At 30.9% G+C, this 12739-nt stretch overlaps 1 long non-coding RNA gene across 1 annotated transcript; it reads right to left on the reverse strand.

Moving 5' to 3' along the window:
- Nucleotides 1-790: 790 nt before the first annotated feature.
- LOC126738764 (uncharacterized) lies at nucleotides 791-3173 on the reverse strand. The gene is made up of 3 exons (XR_007661434.1): nucleotides 3061-3173; nucleotides 2836-3008; nucleotides 791-1410 (listed from the first exon to the last, which is right to left on the reverse strand). It is a non-coding gene; the product is annotated as an uncharacterized LOC126738764 (long non-coding RNA).
- Nucleotides 3174-12739: the final 9566 nt, after the last annotated feature.

Consider the following 12739-nt stretch of genomic DNA (forward strand, 5'->3'; position numbering starts at 1 on the left):
AGATAATTAGCAATCAACGCGCATACCAAAATTTTTATTAAAAGATCATGGTTGAGAGTATCAAAGGCCTTGCTATAGTCAAGCATTACCAGAAATGTTAGTTTATTGGAATCAAATGCTGATAAAATATCATCAGTTATAGAAGCCAATGCCGTACAACAGCTGTGGTTTGATCTAAACCCTGATTGTGTCACTGGTAAAATTAAGTTGTCTTTAACATATTTCTGAAGCTGCATTTCCATTACTTTTTCTAATATTTTTGATAGCGTTGGAAGAATGCCTATTGGCCTCAGATCGCTTAATGTAAGAGGATTTAACGTCTTGGGTAAAGGGCTAACTTTCGCTTTTTTCGACATTGAAGGAAAAACAGAATTTTCGAGACAGAAGTTTATGACATGGACAATATAAGGTAGTAGAGAAGTCAGGCATAGTCGGATGGTAAGTATATTAATTTCATCAATGCCCGTGGCAGTAGTTTTAATGTTATTAATAACCTTAATAATATCATACTCCGACACAGCCAAAAATCTGAAACTCGTTTGAAATAAGTAATTTTTAACACTTTTATAATAATTTAGAGTATTTTTATTTAAATTAATTTTTGGAACAGAGTTGATAAAAAACTGATAAATTTTTTCAACATTTTCAGTCATTTCTTAAACGTTGATGCTTAATAGTATCCAATACTTTTGCATAATCTTATAGGATCTAGTGCTCGGGATCTGTTCGGTTGCATAAATAATATCATTAACACCAATTTAATGGATTAAATTAAATTGAAAAGTCTAAAAATTTTAAATGGCATTTAATCAACCTCTACCGCATTAATAAATCACTTGCAAACAAAACGAAACAACCCTTTTTTTATTCCCCGACATAAACAAAAATCCGCAATAATAAACACATTTTCAGATCATATCTCTTATTTAAATAAGCTTCCCCAGTCTGGCATGAACTGCTAAAAGAAATAAACCGTTGACCCTTTTAACCCTCTGCTATGAGACCAGGGAGTGAGGAGGGACATTGAGTGACTTATCTCGACTTTAACAAAACAGCGGGCACAATAACTCCTGAATAATTTCGGGGTTTTATTCCTGGCGGACGAGACCTTTTTCCTGGCTTCCCTCGGTGCTAAATACAGTCAAAAGGCGCTGATAAAAAAATATATCTTCTCCCATTTTGGCCTTTTGAATTAATTATCTTTATTGAATTGTTATGCGCCATACTAGTTGAATTAAAAATAGATACTAAATTGCATTCATTTATTTCTTTTAATGTTGCTTGTGTTTAGGGCAGGATATCATAAAACTGTGAAAGTCAGAAGCTGTTGTAACTAAGTTACATACATACCAGAGAGTAGATGGCGCGCGAGTAAAGTGGTTCATGGTCTGACACCGCAGCAGTTATTACCTAAAAATAAAGTTAAATTAAATTATTAATAAGTTTGAAGACAACAATCAGTTGTTTAAATTCATTATACCATAAATATTTTTTTCTAAATTGTTTCGAAAAGTGAATCACACACAGTTCCATTTTAACTGCTATTATGGGTGTGTCGTTCACAGATATTTGCGAAATCAAAACAACAAACAAAAACATTATCTAATGATCGTTTTTTTTAAGAAATTGAAGATAAAGTGCTGCTATTGATAAAAAAAAACTAGAAAAGAGGTCACAAGTAAAAAGACAACATACAGTAATGAGCTTCAAAGCTATAAAATGATGATCAGCGCCTGTAAAAGTCATGTGGTAAACAAAGACAAAACGCGAGAAATCTAAATATACTTATTTTTTATATTTTAGCGTTATTTCCCGTTCGTTAGGTGTAAATTAAGACAATCGAAAATAGTCAATTAATTTATTTACACTTCATGACGAAAGCACGTTCACTCACGATTACTGGAGATATTTATTTACAACTATTTAAATCTCGCGCCAAATATATGAATGGCACCGAAGTGAGGACTGATCACTATCGGCGATGCGGCTCCTTATATACTCGGCAGAACACTATCCCGGAAGATTCCCGCTTAACCTTCGAGATGTCGTGCGGTGTACACTTGTGTCATTCCGGAATGAAGGAGAATCAGCTGGTTTCTCGGTGTTTACAAAATCGTTACAATGTAAAAACAAAAAAGAATGAAGACACGTCTCCGAAAGTTACTGATCGGTTTAAAAAAATAAAAATAAATATTAAAAAAACGAGATAGTGAAATGCCATGACATAAGTGACAAATTTCTAGGTGATAGTTCACATGCTGTTCAAGTGCAGTTTTAAAATAAAGTAGCTCGTACATTAATATTGAAAAATTAAAAACTAATAAAAGGTTCGAGAGTGCAAATTAACGAAGATCTAACGTACTTGCGTTGTGAGATCTTTAAAAAGGCTATTTAAATACATATGAAAAATAGTGCAATGGCAATATTTACGTTAAAAATAATTTTGCGCACAGTATTTAAAGTGAAACCGATTTAAATTTACATTAAATATTTATAAATTTATCCAAGGGCTGTGATTTTCCCTTAAAAAATATTTAAAATCCAGTTACAAAAAGTTAAAATAATTACCTACAAAAAAATAAATAACTTATTCACAAAAAAAAATTCTTTTGGTTTATATACTAAAGATAAATTATTAGTTTTATCTCGTAACAAAAAAAATAAAAAATTGTTGTTAAAAATAGATTATTGGATAATTTATGTAAACTCAATATGGGTAAGTATTTCTTTTGTCTTATTAGGTGTATATTTATTTTTATTTTGTTATGGTCTTATTTATTTAGAATGTCACAATTAAAATTTTTCATAAACTAAATCAGGGTAGTTTTTTCTTACATATTTTTTGTGTGCGTTCATTTTTTTTACTTCTTTAGGTATGATTCTTGTTGTTCGTTATTGGCTGATTTTCTTATCTTGCTCTTTAAACCTATCTTGTCTGAGAGATCAACTGAAAGATCATCTATATTATTGTAGATATTTGTTTGATCCCTGGAATCCTTGAAAACCAGCTAAAAATATGGCAATTTTAGAATAGGGAGAATTACTATGGATAGAATTTACCATCATTTGTGGTGTGCTCTTTCGTTGTCAATTAAAGCAAATTCCTTCTTATTATCCGCATGAAAACCGCGGTTTTCCACAAAATGACTTGCTATGTAAAATAAACAGCCTTGGTTTATTTTTGGATTGACGGTCAAAGTGACGGTTGACTGATGGGTCTCAACTTAAGGCAGATTGTGGACGTCGCCGTTAACGCCGTTTTTAATTTTTCTGTCATTTGTTCTGTCTGTTTGTTCTGTAATTTGTCTTTTATTTACTTGAGCATTCCATGTGAGGTTTTGGCGGTCAAAGTTATTTCAGAACGTTTTCAGTTCCTTGGAGGCTGTAATTGTAAGTGCATGTATCTTTAGATATAAATGATAAAAGTAGTTCAATTACATTTGAAATTTTCTTCCGTATAGTTGTACTCTTATTTGGAACCGTAATTTCGCCCAAAATGTAATCTTATGACACCCTTCAAAGGTTTATTTAAGATCGAATCCGCTGTATCACACACCTTAGTGGCACGTTTTGGTAACCCTTATTGGTTTGCGAGGTTAGACCTAAGATTCTTACTTGATCCTATTTTAATAGAGGTTATTTCTTTAAGCGTCTCAGTTTTCAGTTTTTGTTTTTATTTGGCTGGATTTCTTGGTTTTGATGTAATTTTCCTAGGCTCCGGTTTGCGTATTTACATACTATACTACAGCACAGAGCACCATAGAATTCAGCGGCTCTGCAGCGCAGTATAATATGTAGTTGAGAAACGCGCTTATTTATCACTCACTACATACTATACTACGCTACAGAGCATTAGAAAGAAAAATGTTTTTATGTGATTTGTTTGGTGCTGCAAAATTGGTAGTAAGAGAGTGAATAAATGTGTAATTATTTATGTTATTATTATAATTGATTTTTGCTGATGATTTTAATATACAAGATGAGGCGTGTTAAAATATTTGATGAATACAATGCTGCTTTAAAATTTAAAAACAATGTTGTGAAGGTGTGTTGTATTTTGGGTTTTAGAATTTCGATAGTGCTTTGTTACTAAGTTAGGTTTTTTATTTTTATGTATATGAATACAAAGTAGGTATCTAAATAAGGATATATAAATTGTTAGATTTTAATAAGGTGCTACCTATTTAGGTTAGATTTTAAATCGATTAATAGATTTTAAGAATAGATTTTAAAAAGGGCCTAATGAATAAAAATAAAGCAATTACTTTTGCTTAAAATATGAAAACAAAACCTTCAGATTTTGCGGATTATAAATGGTAGAATTAGAAGCATATTTTTGTGTGTTAATGAGACAGAATGTATAGGAATATACAGATTATTATTTATTTTCTTTTTATTTTACTCATCTACCTAATATTGTCTACCATAGATTGGACATACCTACCTATTCATTGGTTACTTATCTATAGGCAATATTATTAAACTTAAGGAGTTTACGGGCTACGAACACCACTGTTAATCAGTAAGAAAAGCTGTAAGAAATCATTTAATATTTTATTAGATCTATTTTATATAAAAAAAATAAAAGAGATGATATAGTATAGTATTCATTCAACAAAAAGATTAAATGCAATAGTACGTATCTTAAAAGAAAAAAATGAAATATTTAGTGATATATTGCATTTTGACTATTGTAGGGCACAAGTTTTTTTAGTGACCTTGGAGCCTTAATGTTTTCAAAAATATATTATTTATTGTCTTTAAAATTAAATTAAAACTGCTTGTTTTTACCAAAATAATATAAAGCTATATTATAATAAATGCTTGTTGTACTTACTAAATGTATGTAAAAATAAATTTTTCTAGAATCAAAGTCCTCATAGAAGTCTTCAAAAAGCATTTAATTAAGACTAAAAAAATATAAAGATTAATAATAACAGCAAACCACTTGTTAACAGATGATATTTATCTTCAATAGTCGATTTAGTTTCCACACAGTAAGCTAAGTTTACACCGCGAGTACCAATTTAATCTTCCGACTAAATACTGTGCTAATTTTAATAAATCCTTAGGCAAGACTATTATTTTAATCCCTTGTTTGGCTCTAGATATCAGCTTCAACTTTAGTCCTTGAATAATGTCCATATACATTACACCTATATGTTTTCCCCGAAAAAAACTAAATTTAGTCTACCCTGTTTGGCATTAACTAAATTCCTTTATTAACTTTCAGTACGCGGTTTTTTATAAGGGAAAAATAAGTACAAGGTACACCTTCTAACTCTAAGCAATTTGCAATTGCAAAAAAATTTAAAGCAAACTTCAGAAGAATACTTAACATAGTCAAGCTTAACCACTAAAGGAGTTTTTAATTCATATGAATTGCAGAATAATATAAATCAACTTATGCGCTATTACTTAGTGGTTCAATGTGTGGCTACTTTGAACATTTTTACCAACATAAGTGCATTTTTCGCTATTTCAGAAAAGTTTACCTCACTGTATTATCTATACAAGCAGATTAATGATAAAAAATATAAATATGTACATTCTGAAGTGAAACCTATAATTTAAAATTAAACCACATTTAGGAATGGACTAAAGAAATTACATTTTTTGCGTACGTGTTTAAAACTTGTATTTACGTGCCTTTGAAAGCCCACTATTAAAATGTTTAAAATACAACACATCTTCACAATATGAGGTATTTGTTTTCAAATTTTTCAGTCGCATCATATTCATTAAATTTTTAAACACCCTTTATCTTGTATATCGAAATCGCAAGCAAAAAAAAGAAAATTCAATAATAATAATAATAATAACATAAATAATTACACAATAATTAAATGTGTTACTACCAATTTTACAGCACCAAACAAATCACATAAAACATTTTTCGTTCTAATGCTCTGTACCGTAGTATAGTATGTAGTGATAAATTAGCGCATTTCTCAACTACATATTATAGTGCAGTGCAGAGCCGCCGAGTTCTAAGGTGCTCTGTGCTGAAGTATAGTATGTAAATACGCCTCCGGTTTACTCTTTAAGTAACACTTTTGTCTTCTTAGATTCGGAGATAGAAACTTGATATAACTCGCTTAAAGCTAACTAGAATTTAGTTGGGTACAAGATCGACCTTAAGATCCGGTCCTTAAGATTTACTTTGTAAATTACAACCCTAAACTCAATTTGCTTAGTTAAATATTTTCAATTGTGAACTTTAATTAGCTTATTTTCATCAATGAGAGAGTAAAAAATGAGATATACAAGTGATGACTAATTGAATGATTTTAGCTTGAATCCCTGAATTTGATTACGTATGATTACCCTAATTACGTAACATTGGCACCAAACGTAACAATTTCTTACTATATAAATAACAAGCTAGTTTAGACTATGTTTCTTGCCTTATCAAGACAAAAAAATAACAGGTAAATATAAAAAAATTGAATTACCTTCTTTCTTATTGTCTAGAATTGTTTTGTATGAAAGTGAGGTGTTGGAAGGAAAATCAGCGGAGATGATGGGATCTTTTGTGTCGGATGGAAGAATATCGAATGGGGTTTACCAAGAGAACATGAATTAAAAACAATTTTTTTATTGGTTTTTTAAATGTTCGATGAGCTTGTGTCTTAAACTGCATCTTTGAATATGACTTTGACAAAATTTGCATAAATGGAACCTGCCTAGGTAAGAAAGAAGACGCGATGTTCATAACGAAAATTATTGAAGAAAATTGGAGCAGATAGCAATCTAGCATCTGCAACCTAGCATGAGCACCGATTGATTCCCAGTATCGCACGTCTACATCTGAAGCACTAGCCGATCTACAAACCATCATGTCTTAATTCCAAGTACTTACTGAACAGCACGAGCTAATTTCTTTAAAAAGAGCAGTCGCAAAAGATAATTTTATACTGCAAGGAACAAAAATGTTGTGAACTTTAGGAAAAAAATTACCGCCGACCCAAATAGGTGATACTGTGAAAATTACAGTACCTGATGTTGATCGTGGTCGCAGAGATCCACGAAACGTAAATGGTATGGTCCTTTTATTCTTACTTGAAGAAGCCAAATATTAAGCAACCGCAAAAAAATATATTGAACTCTGCCGCCCTCAGAAGCATGCCGTTAAAATAAAACGGGTGGGTAATATAATAAAGTTATCTTCATAGTTTCAATTTAGTTTTTTTTATACCTAATAGTTTTACTACCAAAATTAACTTCAATTGCTTTGATCTGACGGAATTTTTATCAATTCTAAATATGCTTTTGGTTTTGAGCAGCTTTAGAATTGATACTATTAAAATGTATTATTGTAAAGCTTACATGAGTTGTTTAAACGTTATACAATGTTTTAAGTTAGGGACATAAGGTTTAATTTAAAATACAATATGGTTTAAAAATTCACCTATTATATAATATCTTTTTATATTACATTGCCTACTTTTTCGCAATGGATCAAGCAATCCGAAATTTATTGTCGGAATTGACAGATGCAATAATGAATCGATTTAATACCCAACAACGTGCGTTTTATGTCCATAGCTTTTATAAATTAAATTATTCCTACATCGCAGTTTTACGTCGGTTGGATGCTCGTTATGCTCTTCACAACGTCAGTGAAGCACCTAGTACCAATCTGATCAATTCTTGGATAAATAAATTTGAAGAAAGGGATTGAAATTATTCAATGTGCGCACTAATCAAAATATTGACCGTGTTAGCGATGCAGTTGTCCAATATCCACACAGATCAGTGCAAAAATATGCTGCGGTTCTCCAGTTACATGAATCTAGTTTTTCTTGTATCTTAATGAAAGACCTTAGTCCCTTTTTAAATAGGATTTTGTCGTCAACAGGAATGTCCTTAATTTTTATAAAAGTTATAAGTATATTGTTTTTTTAAACTAGTATTTGGTATTTTATTTAGCATTCTTGGATGGTTAGATGCATTATCCATAATAATTACTGAATTTGAATAAATGTTAGATAATGTTGCTGATTAGAAAACCATTTTTCAAATAATGCCGCATTCATATTTTCAAGGGAATCAGCTGAAGATTGAAAATTATTTTAAGCAGATAAAAGTAACGCATTTTTAACAAATCCTTCTGTACTTTCCGCATGAAGTATAATGACTCATTTGCCTATTGAGCATGGCGTATTCAAAACACAATACGTGGAATTATCAACCCAACGGTATTTAATTACGTCATGCGTAAAACCATGTTTCATCTAAATATATTATATTATTAAGTTTATTTAATTTACGATATAACTTAATACTACGCCAATATTTTAAAATAAATGCAATTTTTTTGCTGCGGCATGGGCATTGATCTGCTATTGAGGACCGAAGCCGACGCAGACCTGCATCGGGCGGTCTCTTTGCAAATCCGCCGCGGCATAGTATGCGGCCAGTGTACCGCCATCTTAAGATAATTCTGGGAAAAAAAGTAGGTTTAAAACTGGCCTCGGTCTATCAGTCTTTTCGTCGGCACGCTTTCATCGTTTTTATCGTCATTCAAGTGAGATTAAAAAGACTATAACTTGAAGCGGTTTTTTACACGTAATCAGTTCGCAATTTGTAAAGCAAAATGATTTTCCATGGATGAGATTACAACTGAAGAAATATCGCAGTAAACAGAAGCAGCTTGTGCTTTAATTCAAAAAGTCGAGGACAAGGCTATACAACTTGTAACTGCAAAATAAAGTTCCACTACCAGATGTAGCTGGAAGGGCAAGAAGTTTTTGTGTAATTCGAAGTGTCATGGTAGTTTAAATTGTTGCAATAAATAAGATTACGGCATACATTTCCTTCGCGATTTGTTTAAATTTTATAGGAAAAAGTTTAAATTATTGTTTATGGATACGTCTATTATATTGATATTATTTCAATTACCCTTAGCTATTCGGACTGTTTGTTTAAAATACAATAATGTTCTTGTGTTTATTAAAACATTACTTTGCGTGTAAGAAATATACCTATGTATATATATAAAGTCCAGTGCAACGATATATTAGAATGGTCACCCGTCTCCCATTCCACCTGCCAAACAATGTCATCCACCTTCTATTTACATTGTTTGAGAAGTAAAATGCTGGTGTTTTGACGGGTGACCATTCTAATATATCATTGCACTGGACTTTATGTGTAGATTTTTATTTTTACTTTTATTTGACAAGAATATTTGTAAAAACTGATGAATTTATCAGGCTTGGGAGTCATTGTATGATTTCCTGACTTTTCATTTAGCACCTCGGTGTATATGGAGCCACCACCAAAGTGCGAATCATTGAGAACACTACCTCATGGTATACATAAGCCTTTTTTCAGCAAGTATTTCTCCTATCTCTACGCTAAATAGTCAATCCGCCAAAAAATACTAAAACATGTGTAACGTGTTTATTTTGCCCCTAATTCCCGCCTTTTTCAATTTCATAGCCACAAAATTAGAATTCACCAAGTCAAAAGTACTTGAGATATAAAAAAGCAACACCTTTACATGCTCAGTTCTGCCTATGCATTAAAAAAAGTGCTTTATTAATTCCACTTTAATACTCTCTGTAAATAGGCCTCCATGAAAACCATATTGACTCTAGGAGAAAATATTATGAGAATTAGGAAATTTTACCACAAATAACTTTTTCAAAAGTGGTCAGCAATTTTATTTTGTTTTTCGTTTTTGAAAATTGATTCAATATTTGTGTAACAATTTTAGCATTTTTGGAACAAGATAAAAACTAGTTTTAAAACAACTAATAAATTTAAAAAAAGGTTATGCATAACTTGCTTACATATGAATATTTAAATACATCACTCAATAAAGAATTAATAGGCAGCTTAAATGTAGATAAGTTATCATTGCAAGAAAATCATTAGTTGGCTGTAGTAGACGGAAAGGCTAATTCAAAGTTAATACAATGAACAATACCATCGTTTCTAATACATTCACGGGTTAAATTAAATAAAGACAAGAAATTTGCATCACACTAATGACTGGTTTCTTCCAGAAGATTAATAAAGTAAGTCACAGCACCAAATTATACATTTCAACTTTGATACATAATTAAATACCATGATACTTAACTGACATAATTTACAAATGTTGGCGATACTAGGGTAGTAATTTTTCAATGATAATTTTTCTAGAGTTGTATCTCAAATTGTATGGACAAGATGTGTTTCCAAATATTTTTTTGAAATTTAAGTTTGGCGGTACACGTAGGACTCAGATACTCACTTCTTCTCATAATCTATATTTTTAATTAAATACTTTAAACGTTTGATGGTAACGTAGAAAAATTTTCTTAAATAATTCAAAATATTTAGACAACACTTATTAATTTAAGTTCAACAAAACAGAACCCGGTTGTAATTAAATAAATAATGAAGCACTATTACTAAAAAGGTAGCAAACTTTAAAATCAAGGATCATCCCAAGGACTTTACTTGATTTCCTGCTTTCTAATATAAATAAAAGTTTTATTGTCTTTATCGGTTTTTCAATATTATTTTCGTCCAACTTTTAGGTTCATAAAACTTTCTATCCTCCGACTCTTACCTGTCATGTCGCCCAAAGAAATCTACAAGGAATTAAAAACTTCATCTCGGTTTGTCTGGAAACTTTTTTAGTTTCTTGAGGCTGCCGAACCAGAGCTCCATTTAACTTTATAACGCTACTTTAGGGCAGGCTTTCAATTTTTATCCAGGTGCTTATTAAAAGTTATCTTTGCGGATTTTACTTCGTTTATCCATTATATTGTTAAGCCACTTCTATGTTCAAGGCAAAAAAACAACCGTCATGATTAATACACAATTCAATTAAAAACACATGTATCTTTTGTAACTAATAAAGATTAAGATGTAAATGGTGTTATTTTTAAGAGCCGGAATGGAATAAATTATTAGTAAATGGATCCATAAAAATAAATGGATTGTCTTGGTATGAGCTGAAGAAGTTCACGGTATACAATAAACTGGTAAATTACGTCATAATATAGTAATAAAAAATAAGTACATGGTTTTTACAGTCGATGATAGTCAGGGAGCCGGCGATATTCATAGTAAAAATATGCTTTTTTTATTGAAACCAAAATTAGGGTATAGTGAAACTTAATTAATTAAATATTGATAGTTATTGCAAAAGGCAAAAAGACCTATGTTCAGTTTTTACTTTCTTAACACAAACATTTCAAGAATTAAAAAAAAAATCAAATACTACTGCTTCACTGTGTTAAATTATAATTTATTAGTGTCTATGTATTGCCTGAGGTATATACATATTTATTTTAAAATTGCTTTTGGACTTCGCTTTGGATCCAAAATTTTAAATTCGCCCTAAAGATGCAAATATATTACCAACCCAACCCAACCCAACCCATATAACATTATTTAGATCGTCAATAATAAAAATTGGTATAAAAATACTTTCTTTTAAAATATTTGTCTGTTTTATTACTTTTTTTAGCAACAAATAGCAATAAACAGGTGACAAATTGTTGGTTGGCAAATATATTTTTTATACTTTTTCATTTGCACCAATTATGTAGCCGCTAGTCAACTTTTCCTTTTTTTATAATTTTGTGACGACTTTTTTTATAATTAAGTGTGTGTGCTGTCCAAGAATAATAAACTAAAGAGATTTCTGTCTATTTTCAATTCCTTTGGTATCGTACCAAAGGAATCGAATAAGATTTTTGAAGTTAATATGCATAACTATTATGCATATTAACTCTCCTATCGGAATAACTGAAACTATAGTCTATTTCAAATTGGTAGATAGTAATAAAACCTTATTAAGTATGCAAAAGGAATACAGGGTAACCTTTTAATGATGAATGACGCTTACATAGTTTGCATTGGGAAATTAATTCTTTTTACAGACTTCAGGTAGTACCAGTCGGGTTTGTTTGGTTTTGGGTCGCTTTATGAGCTTTTTCTATTGTTCTTAATCAGATAAACATTAAAAATAGTACAAGCAAGGCGTGAAGGCAGGGTACCGTAATTTAAATTAAGCCAGGTATCATGACTTTATAGAAAGTTTAAAAAAAATATAAATATTGAATATAAGTAATATAGAATTAGATTATAGAAAAATTATAATCTTCGTCATCTGATAAAGAGCTGTCATCACCCTGTGAAATATTAATTAAAAGGTCAATCGCCTGATCGATCAGGTTGTCCAGCTTCCATATTATCTCCTCTACTTAAATGACATGCTTAACTGACTACTTTTCGCCAGTTTTCTGGAATTGTTTCCCTAATAGTTTGGTCAAATAGCATTTAATGTCTTTCGTTTTAAAAGTAATATTTCTTGTTGCAATAAATTTTTTCTAAATAGCGTTAAGCGCAGAACAGTAATTTTATGTTTTTCCGCTATATCTTCCACGACGTAGTTTTGATAGCGACATTTGTAAATATTTTTTATGGCTAGTAACTCTTTTCATATTATGTTGGATTCAAACTCGCTATTCTTGTCAGCCAATCCATAATTTCTCGTTTTCTCCAGGATATAATGGGGTCTTCTCTATTCGTCGTGAATACATACCTAGGGTTCACCAAGACCACCATTGAATCAGCTGGAAGAAATTATTCTCGAAAACATCTGAATTCATATCCTTGTCATAATCTCCCATCCGGTAGGACGCACACTAAGCAAACCTTTTTTTACGAAACCGTGTTCACTTCTAATATGTGTATTTATGGATCTTTTTCTCGATGGCACTTTAATGCC

The sequence above is a fragment of the Anthonomus grandis genome, chromosome 7 (assembly GCF_022605725.1).
Source record: "Anthonomus grandis grandis chromosome 7, icAntGran1.3, whole genome shotgun sequence".
Lineage (NCBI taxonomy): Eukaryota > Metazoa > Arthropoda > Insecta > Coleoptera > Curculionidae > Anthonomus > Anthonomus grandis.